Here is a 15563-nt window from a genome sequence, read left to right as displayed (position 1 = left end):
GCTGAACCACAAGACGGGATGAGTGAGGACCGCTGTTAGAAGGAAAAGTGACTCACCCAGGGCTCACACAACAAGTCTTGCTGTCCAAGACACTGGGGCTGCAAAGCTGAGGGGACCAGAGGGAAGGTTTCAGCAGGACAAATGAGCTTGCAGTCATCTCACTGAGAACGCATAGCAGAGTCCTGCTCCATAGGAGGGCAACACATTAAAACACTCTCATAAGGCAGTAACTGCAGTGCCTTCCCTCACAGGAGAGACAACAGGTCTAAAAGTCCTCACAGCACCCCTGGCAAGACGGAGGGGAGCAAAGGAAACCCATGGGAGCTGTTAGCACTCTTCCCATCTCAACCTGCCTCCTCTCCAAGTTCTCAAAAAAGCAACTGGGTCTAGTGGATGAGTCTCAAGAGACCTGGCTCCTCCGCTCTGCACAAATGCCGCATCAAGCATGCTACAGTCCTGCTCCCCTCTTGTTCCTCTGAACACTTACAACACAAGTAATAAGCCTCTAAATTATGGACAACTACTCATGCTCAAAGGCAAACTCAGTCTTGGCTCTCCATGTCTTCTACAGAAACATGGACCAAGAGGCGTAGGAGCCAGAGGGCTGAAAACCCTTTCCATGTGTCTCTTATAATAAAATCTTCAGTGATGTGGTGACACGAGGTCAGAGCACAGCCATAATAGAAATTCAGGCCCAGCATTTTGCTTGAAAACAGTGGTGGGCTTCAGCCTTTGGTCTGTAGAGACCTGCAAGTCCCTCCACCAATTCAAAGGGATCTGTAAAAAGTAGCTACAGAACAACTAATTCATATGCAAACACAATGAACTACATATACGTGGCAACATCTAGAGAAAACTATTATTTAAATTAAATTACGTTTATAATGGCCTATGTTATTTTGCAGCTGAAGAGCCAACAGTGGAAGCACAAGCTAGCTGACAGTAAAATTGCCCACACATGATTATGCTAGTATACAAGCAACTTTGCAGCTTGGACATCTTTGGACAACATAAGTGGGTGCTTACTGCCAGTGATGCCCCCTTCCAAGTGCCACTTGAGAAATCATGTAGTCACTCATTGAACTGGTGTGATTCAAACTATTTTTAAACCCATCTTCCTCTGGATCAGTTCTCCATACCAGTTTGTATGAAATGACAGCTTCAGAGACATGCAGCATTAGCTGGAGAAAGACGACAGCTTTGCTGAGAAGCTGGAGTCTGGCAGATGGGAGACAGAGCTGGGAAAACAAATAAGAACTTATGTACAGCATTTCCTCTTCAATACTTTGTGGTGGTCAAGAAAAGGCAGAGCCAACTGATAGTGACAGACAGACCAATCCTTTGATCTGGAAGGACTTGCCACCGAGAAACTAAATGGTGCAAATCCCTCACTCGGGTGCTCTGCCAAGAGACTGGCAGAGTAGAAGAAAAAGGTTCCCCCCTCCCAATTTAAAACAATCACCATGTACAAAGCTGTAATTAAAAACAACCAATCAAGAAGCCCAAGGAAAAGTGAGTATTGGATTCTAGCTCACTCAGTAGGAACGAGTCAGAGCACTGAGCTGAGGTCCATTCATTCCCCATCAGCAACAAAACCAGAGCTCCTGGCTCTCAGCAGACTGATCTCTGAAAGAAAGGAGCGCCAGTGGTCCTGCTGGGAGGAAGGAGCATCTTTTCAGGCCAAATCGCAGCAGTACCTCATCAGAGCAACCACCCAAGCACCCACAGAGCTGTTCCTGTTCGTTGCCTTGAAGTGCATCCTCCTGGGATGGTGCCAGCTTACTGTGGCCAAACCCGAGGCTGCAGAGGGAAAGGAATGACAATGGAGGTCAGTGCTCTGCTTGCTGCAGACCCCCTGCTGAGAGCTGGCGGTCCTTCCTTGGGGCTAGCATGGGGCGCACAGGGTGGACATGATGCAATTCAAGGCCTCCGGGACCTTGATGACGGCCCACAGGTCAGATAGCTTGGCGGCAGCTGTGGCAAGGACCGACTGTTATGGATGACTACCACCTTCATGTCACAAGATGAGTATGGTTTTTCTCAGAACGCTGCATGCAGTCCTAGAAAAGGCTTTTTCTCCTTTAAAAGGGGGTTAAATACAAACTCTTCTTCTTTTGAGAAGAAAGAAAAACAACCCACAAATCCAAGTTTGTTTCCCCTACATTGTGTTCCTTCAGGCAGATGTTGAACAAGACACATGCCAGAAACAGCCCCAACTTCAGCTACTCCAGGGCTATAAATTAAGTTCCATCCCTTCCAGCCCAGCAGCCAGCAAGGGGTCTGCTGAGCTGGCTCTGACACATGGCCGCTCCCACAGCACAGCGCGAGGAAAGACCAATAAAACCATTGGGTTAAACTCCATCAGGTCAAAGCTGCTCCCTCCTTCTCCAAACTCATTCAAGGCAGTGAACTAACAGAGGAAAGAGAGAGGGGAAAAAATCTTCACTAGCTAAAAAAGCTGGACCGGAAAATGCCCCCACATCTCACTGTGTGCCAAGCAGCCCACAGCTATGAGCCAGCTGGCTGCTCTGATCCTGTACAGAAAGCCTCCTACCCACCAAGCTAAGCAGTGCCCCTTCCTGCCCCTGAAACAGAGAAAAGAAAAAAAAAAAAAGAGAAAAAATAAAAATCACCACCTCCGGCCAGCATCTGAGGTACCCCAGCAACCATTTCTCTTCCCGCTCTTTTGCATTTTTTATTTTTTTTCCCTGCAATGCACCTGTCCTAACAGCTGCACATGGGTACCTCCATACCACCAGTATAACATATACCATCGCAGCTCCTCACACTGCTAACCACTTGCAGTCCCTTCATCCAAGCACTGGGCTGTCCCAGGAACAGCCTCTAAGGAAGGAGAAATAAATTTATCTACTCCAACCTGCTGCAGACAGACTCGTGTGCATCCCCTGTCACTCCACAGAGATCTCACAGAGACTTATTTTCCTACCATGTCTCCCAGGAGGGCCAGGTCCTCAGCAGATGCAGGCCAGAAGAGCTCATCATCTCTGCTGGAGCCTGGGGACTTGGTCCCCCATCAGCTGCAGTAAGAGGGCACATTATTACAAGCACATACACCATTCTGTCCAATTTCATGGGTTTTCCTCGTCTGTCTGCCTGAAACAGCCTCATCTTCTCAATGATGCTCCTGCACAAGCTCATGATGACCAGGAACAGTTCAGGCCTTGACAGCCCAAGCTTACTTGGCAAGGAAGAGAAACAGTAAATGAGAAAAGTAAAAAGAGGGATGGGGAGCAGGCAGGATACCTGCATCTCAATCCAACAGCTGCTTACAGAAAACCTGACCAAGACTGGGCAAGCACATGAGCTGCTTTCCAGCACCACTATTCCTGTTCCTCCTTCCAGCTTATGCTCACCGCAAAGAGCATGATCTGTGATCATTGCAGGAAAGGGAAGAAGAGAAGAAATGCAGGAAGCCTCCTTTGCATGCGTAGTCATCGTGGCTGAAAGGGGCCTCAAAAATGCGTAAGTCACTGGTTTTAGAAGCAGTGCAGGACCTTACTATCCCATGTACAGGACTACAGGAACAGAGACACACGCCACCCACCATCCTGGACTCACAGGCTGCATCATTCCAGGGTGATGGAGCACAAACTGGCATTCTCCCCCATACCCTGCATCTTCTGAAACAAAACAAAACAAAACAAAACAAAAAAATCAACCGGGTGGCAAGCATCCTGGCAGCATCCCATGGGACCTAGCTAAGGTCTGTGTGTGGCAAGACCCAGACCAGCAAAAGGGACTGAGGACCATAGCACTGCAGAGAATTAAATCACTTGCAACTATTTTTTGTCCTTTCACAAGAACCTTGCCCTTCCGCAGTCTCAGTTATGAGCAGCGCCAGAATACACCAGCCACTTCCTCTGCCCCAGGATTCATTGAGGGGAAATAGGGTAGACAATGAAGCAAAATCACTATCAGTACCTAGTTCATAACCCGACTGGAGCAGAGTTCAAGCGTGGGTTGCTAAAGTTTACTTCTGTGTATTTCTGCCTCCCAGTCTGTGTCATATCACACTGATTTATTCTATAGCTCCTTTTCTACAGACAGCGTAGAGCATAGGAAATATCCAGGGCTGGCTGCTTAGAAAACCTGCACTGAATGCTTCCTTCTGTCTACTGCGCCTCCTGCTAATTCCCTTCACAGCTCTGCTCATTAATAAAAATACAACATAATAAAAGAGAACCGCACACATGTACACCTTGCCCAAATTCCCTCCATACTGGCTGATCCTGAGTCACCACCAGCGATTAACTGTTGCCATGCACTGAGGAGGACACGGTTATTAAATTAATAGGGGCTGCTTAACCTGGCTACAAATATACATGAGTTCTTTATGCCTTAGTGAGCTAATAAGGCATGTGCTAATTACATTAATTCAAACAAGCCCAGGGTGCCCTGAGGGCAAAGGGAGAGAAGGGCGCAGCAAAGCCAGGCTCTTTCATAATAGCTGTGAGAAAGCGGAAAATACTTGCCTTGACACGGCTTTCAGAGAAGCATAGGAGCAACGTGGCTTGCGCCCTATGGCTCGCTCAACCCGGCTGCCTGGTTAACATGCAAAAAGCCTTGCTTGTTCACCCAGCCCTTGGTGCAATGATAGACATGGGATCCCCTCTCCAAAGGGCCAGCCAGCTTGTCCCTTCCTACCTCTGTGGCCCAGAGCACATTGCAAGCCTTGGGATGACACCCTGCTGCTTTGGGACTGTGAGCCTGGGACCCTGCAGGCAGCCCCTTTCCCGCAGGGACCACGTGGCACCGGCAGAGCAGCACCGGGGGCTGCAAGTCACCCAGCATCCTACCAAACGCCGCTCCTCATGTGGACCTGTCTCCTCCACATCCCCGAAGTCAGCCAGGGACAGCTTGGCTGGACAGGCAACGCACGGAAGCTGTAGTCATGCTGCAGCATGAGCTCGACCAAGTCAGCAATCCCAACCGGCTCCCTAAACCTACGTGGCAATGGGGGCAGGCAGGTGGGACCACGTTCACCTCCCATGTCAAAATAGGAACAGAGCCTTCAGAAACGGGAAGGGGAAGGGACAGACTGTGGCAGGGAGAAGCAAAAGGACAGCAGGAAAGAGAAATGCACAATCCCAGCAAGGTTCAGATATGCTCAGAGAGGAGCCTCCTGTCTCCCCAGCCCAAGGGTAACCAGATCCCTCACCTCTGCCATCCCTGGTGAGGTGTCGTCCTCGGTATCAGCTGTGCTCACACTAAGGGTGTCTGCTAGGCACTGCCACCACCTCCTGGCATGCAAGGGAGGGAGAGGAAGAGGAAGAGGAGAGGAAGTCGTATTTCTTTGCATCTCCAAGGACACGTGCTCACCGAGTGCTTTCTGAAGCATGCACTTATTCCTGTGAACACTAGGGGACTGTGCCAGAGCAAAGCAAATGCGTGGGTTTTTTTCCCCTCTGTTCCCACTTCCTCCTATACTGCGTGGATCTGGCTGTACACAGGGGCATCCCCAGGAGGACTGAAAAGCAACCAACTTTCTCTGGCAGCAAGGACTATGCCATGTGAATTGCAGAGTGTTTTAAAGACATGATGCTGACTCTCACCCTCAAACACAGGATCTACAACCAGGCACCAGGTGAGACCCAGGGCTGCAGAAGGGTAGTACAATGCAGTTTGTCCTGCACAAAGAGGCACTGGTACAGGCTCGATAAAGTCTTGACAGTGGGTTGGCAGAGAAGATGCAAATATTTTTATGAAGGAAACCATACTAGGGATTTTTAGTCCCTGGAAAGTGCATCTCTCTTAAGCCACGTGATTCTCTTTCCCAGCAGAGGCTGTGGTTACTCAACCAATAGTCCCGCATAACTTCAGGCTACTGCCAAAAAGGAGGGAGCTCTTCCTTCCCCCAGCAACTAGAGGAACTCATTTTGGACCAGGCCTATTCCCAGGTCAGTGCATAGCTGTGAACACACAAATGCTTGTGCTGGCACAAAAAGAGAGAGGCAGGAGTTAGAAGCAGTGCTGCCCCTCTCAGCCGCAGCCTGACTACTGTGGGCACTGAGGGGGGGGAGGGGGGGAGTACCAACAAAAAACACAACAACAAAAAAACCCCAATAAAATAGAACAAGAATCCCTCCAGGGAAGCCTGGGAGATAAGGGCTTCTGGGCCCTGAACAAAGTGATTTAAAAGACCTAGCAATCCAGAGCTCTGCAGGGCTATACGTCAACTGATAGCTGTCACCTGGAGTCCCAAAGAGGGACTGCACAAGCCTGGCTGGAACAGCAATGCATCCAGCAAACCCCACACTCTGCCTCTGTAGCAAAGCCACAGTGCCCTGAGAGAGCCAGCTGCCAACGTGGGTGCCAACACTAAAATATTGTAGGCTAACGGAACAGGACCCCAGGGTCTGAAAGGATATAAACCCTCCTGTGTGACCCTCTGGAGTTAGGAGCTGGGCTCCACCTAAGGCAAGGTGACAGAGAAGCATCGAGCAGGAGCCACCATTCAAGCATGCAAACACTGGTGTACAGGCTGCAAGCTCAGCTCCTCGCTAGAGCCAAGACTATTTCAGGTGCCTTTTGTGCAAGAGGCCAGACACGGAGAGTAGACAGGATAACAAAAGGACATCTCCCAGCCTCCCAAACACTTTGCAACAGCAGGTAGAGATCTTTCCGAGGAAGGCAGCTTATCTCATTACTTCCCACCGCTGAAGGCAGAATTTGACTAATGTTCCCAGTACACTAGAAGAAATGCCAGTTAAATGTCATGTTAATCAATATTCCTTGCCTCTCAGCCACAGGAATGGTGATACAGGACACTGCTGCTGCCAGTCCCTTTGCTGTGGGAGTACCTGCTCCGCTCCCGCATCACAAACCACATTTCTCTCCTCCCACCTCAGCTGTTTGCTTATGCCAAAGCTGTTCAGATCCCAGCAAAATGGTTCCTTGCTAAACGCATGTCAGCGGCCCCACACAGGTCATGTTGCTCCTAAAGAGGTTAGCAGCTCCTCCAGGGAAACTAATACGTGCTCTGTGACAAGCAGGGGAATTGTCAAGGGGACTGCAATCACTGACAGCTCAGGAATCTGTGGCATAATCCATCCACCAGCTCCCTGCTCACCTGGAGTGCTGTGAATCAGCAGGCTGGAAGGCAGGCAAGGTGCTCCCAGCAGGGAGACAATATATTCAAGAGGCATGCAAATGAAAACCCATGCAGTCTTGCTCACCTAAACAGAATAGAAGGACATGGGTAACACTAGCAAGGAAAAAGAGAGGAAAAAAGTGCAATAAGTCAAACTTAGAAAGTCATTCTCTGGACAGTAAATGCCTTACCTGGCTACTCTGCATGCACAGCGCAATGCTGCTACCTGCCAGATGTATCCACAAGAATTTACCTGACACATTAAGCATCCTCAGTAAAGCGATTCATCTTGCATTGCGTAAGAATTAGACCTGTTTTCAGAAATTTAAGAAAAAAAAAAAAATTACCCCTGAAGCACACCTCACAGCCCTGCTCTAACTACCAACCAACACTGCCTCACCAGAGAGTGCGTGGCAGGAACAGCAAATAGCATTAGACACAAAGAACTGTTATGCCAGTGAGTAGTGTGACAGACGCATTGCGCTGGGAGACTAACAACGGTTTGGCAACGCAGGAACCAGACACACTGCTCTGCTCCAGAGGTCCTCGGACAAGGACTTCTGGGCTCCAATCCACGATCCCCATCGGAGCCAGCTGTGGCTACTGGCATGGGAACCTGCCTGCCCCGAGGCACAGCCCACACAAGAGGTGGCGCAGCACTCTGCTGCTGCCATAGTTGGTGTCAGGACCCCAGGTCTGGTACTAGCTGGGGAAACCACATTCTCCTTCCCCTGCAAGAGAAGTAACCTCATCAGGGGAGAGGGAAAAGGGAGGCTGGCCACAGCAGCCAGCTCTGCCAGAGTTCATCAGGGTCCCTCACCATGACATGTAAACCCTCTGCCATCCAATGTCCTTTCAGGCTACTAGCAAGTTTGTCAGCTCACATATATGCACAGGTGTGTGCAAACAGCACATGCCCTTTGTCAGGGCTGATCTGTTTGCTTCCAGATCCAGACCACCTCAATTTGCACTGCCACAGGTCCAGGTAACCATGCCAGTGCGAGAGACAACCCGGTGTCAGATCACACCACAGCCTTCCCACAATCTCACTCATGTGCCAAGCAATGTCTCATAAGCTGCACGGCAGCTCTGCAGCCTTTCTCCCACAAGCTGACCCCACGCCTCTGCAAACTGGCCACAGCTCACCTCCACCAGAACAGCCCAGCAAGTGGGCACAGCCGAACCTCACCACAGGGGAAGCGGGAGCTTGCTCCACGCCAGGGACCTGGCAGAGCTGCAGAGACTGAGTCAGTGGTGTGCAGATGCCTCCTGAGCATGTAGAAGGCTGCAGGAGCAGCCTGCTCAGTCTCCCTGCGAGCGTGCTGGCAGGCAGCACGCTGCATGGCGCACTCGGGCACACACCCACACACAGCTCAGCAGCGGCCTGGCATTTTTTCCCCCCCTTCCAAAGCCAAATTCAGACCATCTGTTGACGTATTTCTGCAAATCATCCCTCTTTCAGGAAGGGCTGGGGGCTGAGTTTAGTTGTTTATATATCTTCTGGCATTTCTGTTGCACTTATAGCTTCAGTATCCAAGCTATTTCCTTCAAGCTCTCCATTAGTTTTGAAGAACCAGAGTGGGGCATCAATGAATCTTCATTTTAAGTTTCTGGGGGGGAGGGGGAAAAAAACAAACAAAAAAAGGCATAAAAGAGACAACAGCTCCTCAGGTCATGCACACATTTAGCTGCTAACAAAGCAAGCAGGACAGTTCAGGGGAAGGGGGTCAGGCCAACAAAATGTGTTTTATGTCCTTTAAAAGAACTACTACCCTTAGAAAATAGCCTTCATAAACAACAGCTGCTCTCAAAGGATGAGATGAACCAACAAGTGCTCCTGTTGCCTTACAGAGAAGAGCTCAGCTTACCCAAGGCATGGAAAAGGAAGGTACCCCGCATCCTTGAGAAAGCCAACACAAAATGAAAAAGGAAAATTAAGCATCCAGAAAGAGAGATAATTTACTACATCAGATCATACCTTCTGCAACAGCTGCCATTGCTATTGCATACAAGTGGCAAAACCCTGGAAGTGCTGCTGTCCCTATTTGATAGTAGGGGACAGGGTCAGAGACAGACATTTTATTGCTTATCCAAGGTTGTGCTCTGAATCTGTGGCAAAGGAGAAAGCAGTACCCAACTCACAGTTAGCCCCTGACATATCCTGTCCCTAAAACATGCTTCCTTCTTTTTTCTTTTCTTATAAATCCCTAACTACCACAGAGCAAAGAGCACAGCACTGACCAGGGCACCAAACAAGCTCCCTGTCTGCACATGGCCTTGGAGAAGGTGTTTCCATCCCACCCTAACCAGCAAGCAACAGGGAACTGCCCTCGTCTCCTCTGCCAAGGCAGGCAGGCAGCACACCCATTAAAGGCAGTAAGGTGTCAGACACTGCAGTGACAAGGACACAGTACTCAGCAGCAACAAATGACAGATGCACTGGTTCAGACTAAGCACACCACATGCTACCACCTCCTTCCACGCATTTATCCGTGCAAAGCCAGTGCTTGCTCTGGCTAGGAGCTTTCACATCACACAACACAGCCCCCTGTCGAAGCAAAAAGGATTCACTAGAAGCTGTGGTTGAATTCAGAAATGAAGGATCACGGCTACTGGACTGGCTTCTGGCTTGATCCAAACTAAGAGCTCACCCACACAGCATCTCTCTCCTACCAAAATGACTTGCTGAAAGTCCCATATCTTTGTGCTCTAAGTGAAAAAGAAAAGCACACACCTTCTGTCTTCCCAAAAGCCTCCTCCAAGACAGTTAGTCACTCAGTGCAGCAGCACTGCTGTCCTGTATAAGAGCATAAGTTTTCCTTCCCCTTCCCTCTCCCCACTTTGTCCACAAAAATCCTCATAGTTGGGACAGTCTTTAAATCGAGAGCATGAGCCCCAGCCATGGAGCCAAACTCCAGATGGGGCAGGCACAGTCTTTGATGGGACTTCAGTCATCTCCAGCTGCTCAGATTCAGGCCATTCTGGGAAACTCAGCTGGATCAAAATCAACCTCTCTCCTCCTGGCCTCTGGATAAATGCTGCAGACCCAGGAAAGGAAAAAAATCCAGACAGCTCTCCTGATAAGCCACGCACCAGCATCAGCACCAAAGGAAGGAGCATGGCACAGGAGGTTTGACAAGGCATAGCCACCCACCCACAACAGCACCACCAAAACGAGAACAAGAACTGGTTATGAAAAGATTTAACAAAATAAACATAAGACTGCATTCCTGTAAGCAGCTCACCGCGGGCTGCATTAAATCAAGATCAACAGAGACTACACAAATTAAATAACCAGTATCCCATCACATTTCTCCTAACACAGAATAAGCATTGCTGCGCAGGTGCCCTTCCCTTCCCCATGCAAATAATCTCCATGTGGGCAGCCATCCTAAGACAGCAAGTATTCAAAGCTTTTGTATTTGCCGATGTGTAAGAGGAAACTGCCAGACAGAAATCCAAAGCACCCAAAGCGACAAGGTCTTCTCATTGGGTTTGTCTGGGGTTTTGCCTTGTTTTATAAAGCTTTTGTACCCCCTGTTACTTTATCTTCACAACAACTGGAACTACCCAGCAATCAACACTGCAAGGTTAAAGCAACACCCAGTTTTGCATTGGACAGCTCAATCCACCTCCTCCTTCCTGCTACCTTTGCGCTGGAAGGCAAACGGAAGAGGACAGGAAAAAAATATTTATCTGCTGTTAGGATTAGCTGGAGCAACACAGCATCAACTCTAGCAACCCGCTGTGCTGTTACCTGGATATGGCCAAATGACAGTCCCCACTCCAATCAGATACAGGCCAGAGGACTCAGCCTTGCAGAAGAAGGAAGGCTTCATCAAATCACTGTGCCAGGGAAGCTGAAACACACTGTCCTGTTAGATCTCAGGCAACTCTTCAGCAAAGAAGAGGTGCTTGCAGTCACGTCCTGCTGTCTCACTCTAGACAGACAAGGCAACCGGCTCCAGCAAGGCTAGAGTCCATGCAGCCATTTATGAGAAATGCATGATGAAACATACATAGTGTGTATGGTATGTTTCAGAGTAAAAAATAAAAACAATGCAGTGGCTCACATAGGCAGCATCCATAGCTCATTTGCCATGATAAGTAATTGATAATTCCAACTCTCCTAACTTTCTGGTAGTGCAGATGTTTGGGTACTTCTAAGAAAGCCTGAATTGCAAATATGGGCATCAAAGTAGGCTTTTGCATTTCCTGAAAACACAGTTAAGGATTTAGGTGAATGCAGACACAGATGTAAAAGGAATAATAACCAGTCCTTATGTACCTGCTGTAGCAGAAGGCAGGATGCTGTGACCAGGCAGATCCTTCCCCATCCTGCACTGCTGCTGTTGAAGGAGCAGCGCAGGCACTTGGCCTTACACAGTATTGCAGATTTAAACAGAGGAGCAGAGGCAGCTGGGAGATAAGTGTGTCCAACTGGAAGCCTAACAGGACGTTAACAAACTTGTAAGTGACAGGCTAAAGAGGCTCTGTGCCCAGGCTCCTCCTGTAGCTGGAGGGCTCCCACATGATGGCCCAAACTCAGCTGGTGCAAACCAAGTTTGCTTCACTGCCTCTGCCAGGGCTAGATCAACTTACTCCAGTCAAGGGCCAAGGTGCACAGCTCTGGGACACCACTGACCTGCCAGCAGCTGTGTAGAAACTTCATTCTGGGGAAAAACAAAACAAAAAACAAAACAAAAAAACAAAAGGGGAAAACAAAAAAAAAAACACTCTGAATAAGGACAGCCAGGAACAAGGCAGGCAAAATGCCTCCCTGTTCAGAAACAGCCTAGAAAAGGGGAAACTGCAGAAACTCCCTTCATAGGACATCAGCATCCTACCGAAATACACATGAACTGCAGCACTCAGGATCACAAGGAAACTCGTTTGTCCCAGCCATTCCAAACCTGGTTTGGTTACACATCATCTCCCCAGTGCAGGATCTCCTAACAACCAAACAAAAATATTTTGCATTTTTCCACCCCTTTTCCTTCCCCCTTGGGGCCTAGTTCAAAGCTCTTTTATGTCATTCTGGAAGCACAATATGATTTTAGGCAGATAGAAACAGCCCATTAAGAGATACACCCCGTGCAGGGCATCTTGCTGGCACTGGAAAGTTGGCATTTGCTTTCCCTGCCCTTAAGTGAGCGCCCAGGGATCAAGTGACAAAAAGAATGCATTGTGCTGGAACAAGGCAGATGGGCTGCAAGAGAGCACCAAGGGACACAAGTCCCTCCACGGCTACGTTCAATGCTGCTAAACTCTTATTCTCCCCACACAAGCCTTTCACCTCCCAAATTTCACAAGGACATCTTTCACAAGGACACCTTCCAGCAGCTACTGTGAGTTTGGCAATTGCCCTCCAAGAGTGTTTTATTTCCACAGTGGGGTAAAAGAGAATCCAGAGGTTTGTCAACATCTGTAAAACAAGTAACCCCCAGCCCAGCAGCAAACCCAAAGCCCAGCCCTTTGGAGGACCAGAGATGGAGACCACACAGCCCTACACCACACCTTGGTGCTCCTTGCCGAGGAAGAAGCAACTCATCAGTCACTCCTCTTATAGACTCCTAGCTGAAGATTATTCAGATGAAACCTAGAGTGCCAGGGATAATTAACTATTTTCACAGCATTGCACGGTCATCACATACGCTGCAATGAGGGTGTTCCCTAGATCGGGCTTTACCCCTCAAGGAAAAGCTGTTATTAGGGAAATCCGCAAAACTGGGGTGCCGGTCAGGGATGCTGGACCTAGATGTGTTTTACTCTAGCTAAACACAGCACAAGGTTTTCCCACCTAAAAATGTTGCTGCCCTACTCCAGAAAATCTCTCCCTCCTACTATTTCACAATTCTCAGCATGACAACAGTTACACAAGAACAACCATATAGGCACATGAAATGCTTACAGCTCCTAAGTGAGACTCCCCATTTTAACACCCTCATCAGAGCACAGCTCCAAATCTTCACAGCTACCAGGCTTCGAGGCACACCAAACCCCAGCCACTGCATCTCGGTCCCTTCTCTCCATCACACCTTTGCCCTGCTAGAGACCTACAACACAAAACATGATGCACAAGTGAGCAGAGGGGCTGCTTCCATGCGTATGTGCTGCTGCCACGTTCGCCAGCCAGGTAGGTATTTCCCCCTGTCTTGCCCACTAATTTAAATCTTAGCAGGAAAAGGGGAGCCAATGGCCCTGACAGGCTGTCAGTGATTTCTACCTCCTAGTAACGTAATACAGCACACTACCCCTTCTTAAAATGGCAGCAGGAGGATCTTCTAGGGCCCTGGCATCTCAGTAAGACATTAACAAGATTGCTGGGCATCAAACAAGACTGCAGACTTTCCTTCAGAGCAGTGCCGGGCTCCAATTTACAACACAGATTTGCTCCCTGTTCCAACTCGGCCATCCACCTCTGCCAACAATCACCATCGCCCTCAAAACATAACACTCCTTAGTACGACAAGCACTTAGTGAACAAATGAGCCCAAGGGCGCAGCACCAGGAGAAAAATTGTACCTGTGTGAATGACAAGAAGTAGTAGTGCACAGTTAAAAATCCTACAGGCAAGACATTCAAAGGGGTAAATCTTCATTAAATACTGGTGTTTATTTTCTGGTGAAGAGGTTAGAGTAACTCCTCCTATTAGACCTCATCTATACCTTTATTTATAACAGCCTGGAAAGCAAAACACAAGCTGAGGACAAGAAGACAACCGCCATCCAAGTCTCACACGATACATCGTTATCAGCTGAGTACCACTCTAGTTCGATTGCCTTTTGCTTGCCATTGCCAAGAAGCGAGTTCTTGAGAGGCAAAGCCACGGTGACTTGCAGTGATCAAAATCACTGCAGATACAATCCCAACAGCAGCAGCCACGCCATGAGAGGTCAGATCTTAATGGCAGCAAGACTCTCAGAGATGAACGTGCTACAGTAAAAATACCCAGTCTAACTGTAAACACCTAATATCTAAAAGATATTAGGCCAAATAAGTATAGCTGGGATCCCGCTCTGACGTTTGTTACTCTGACAGCCTGGCAAGATGTAGAAACTAAAAGCTGAGAAGCCCTGCAGGAGAGAGGCCCGGGACACTGGACAATCCGATTTCCATGACTGCGCTCTCATCCAGCAGGAGCCCAGCAGCTCCAGAGGGAGCAGCGAGAGAGGAGAGGATGCTTGGGGTCCAATTTCCAGGGTGACCTTGAAGAAATCCCACAGCCCTATCCACATTTCCACATTCCCCATCCACGGGAGAAGAGCACAATAACCTTGACCTACCTCAAAGAGGCACAGATCTGGCTTAGGAGAGCCTGGAAGGAGCTCAGAGGGGCTTAGATGCAGGATGCTGCCCTGCGACCAGAGGCTACAACCCTACAAATCACCCCAGAAATCAGAAGCCCCGAAGAAACGTGCAAATCGCTTTTGATATAAAAAGCAGCAGCTCCGGGGCACTAAAGGGCACGGCCGAAACCGCACACGTGTCACCCGCAATTTCCCCAGCGCGGGCAGAGAGAGGAAGGGCGACGCCGCTACAGCCCCCAGCGCCCGGCAAGGGCAACCACAGCACCACGGGGAGCGCGGGGCGATCTCCCCCAGGCTCGGCGTTGACACACGGACACCTGCGCCTCCGTCCCCAAATTCGGGCAGAGGGACCCCCGCCCCCTGGGATGAGGGGAGTGGTTGGGAGGACCGGCACTTCTCAGGACGAGGGGAGCAGGTGGGGGGCCGGGAGGGCTTACAACCCCTGGGGTGAGGGGGAGAAAGCAGGGGACCAGGCGAGCCTGCAGCCCCCGGGGTGACGGGGGTACATGGGGGGCCAGGGGACCCCGCAGTCCCCGGGGTGAGGGGCCGGCCCCCCAGGACAAGGGGTGCAGGAAGGGGGCCCGGCACACCCCTAAGGTGGGGGGCCGGGGCGAGAGACGAAGGGGCCGGTGCAGCAGGGGCCAGGCTGGGGAAGGCGAGCCGCAGCCCGGCGGCAGGAGGGGTGTCGGGACCGTCGGCGGCGCCTCCCGAAGGCCGGGGAGGGGCCGCGTCCGCACTTACCGGTCCGGGGCGGCGGCGGGTTCCCGCCGGGGCCGGAGGCCGGTGCGGAGCGGGGTGCGGAGCTCCTCGGCTCGGCTCGGCTCGGCTCGGCGCGGCGCGGCGCGGCGCGGCCCGGCCCGGCCCGGCCCGGCTCAGCTCTGCCCCCTCTGGCCGCGCTCGGCGCAGGAAAAACCGCCGCCGCCGCCGCCGCCGCCGGGCCCTCCCCGCCGGGGCGGCCGCCGCGTCGCCATGGCAACGCGGGCCGGAGCGGCCGGGCCTCGCCGCGGCCTCCACCGCCTTGGGCCCGCCCCCGCGCGCAGCGTGCCCAGGCGATGAGAGCCACGGGGTGAAGGGGGGTGTCCCGCAGCCCTGCCCTCCCCTCCGCCAGCAAACACCCCTCGCCCCACCGCAGGGCGAAGCGC

At 50.8% G+C, this 15563-nt stretch overlaps 1 protein-coding gene across 3 annotated transcripts in view; it reads right to left on the bottom strand.

The window, feature by feature from the left end:
* SLC25A22 (solute carrier family 25 member 22) overlaps positions 1 to 15317 on the bottom strand; it is a 54662-nt gene extending 39345 nt beyond the window's left edge. The window contains exons 1-3 of one of the 3 annotated variants that reach the window (XM_072864984.1): positions 15163 to 15315; positions 7303 to 7422; positions 7091 to 7196 (exon numbers count right to left, since the gene is read on the bottom strand). The gene's annotated coding sequence lies outside the window, so the exon portion shown is untranslated. Of the gene's footprint in view, positions 1 to 5179; positions 5200 to 7090; positions 7197 to 7302; positions 7423 to 15162 lie in introns of those variants that run through there. The other 2 variants (XM_072864983.1, XM_072864985.1) reach the window with 2 other exon arrangements.
* Positions 15318 to 15563: the final 246 nt, after the last annotated feature.

Source organism: Ciconia boyciana, chromosome 6 (genome assembly GCF_034638445.1).
Source record: "Ciconia boyciana chromosome 6, ASM3463844v1, whole genome shotgun sequence".
NCBI lineage: Eukaryota > Metazoa > Chordata > Aves > Ciconiiformes > Ciconiidae > Ciconia > Ciconia boyciana.
Note: the sequence above shows the minus strand (reverse complement) of the source record. Positions and strands in the feature narration are given on the sequence as shown.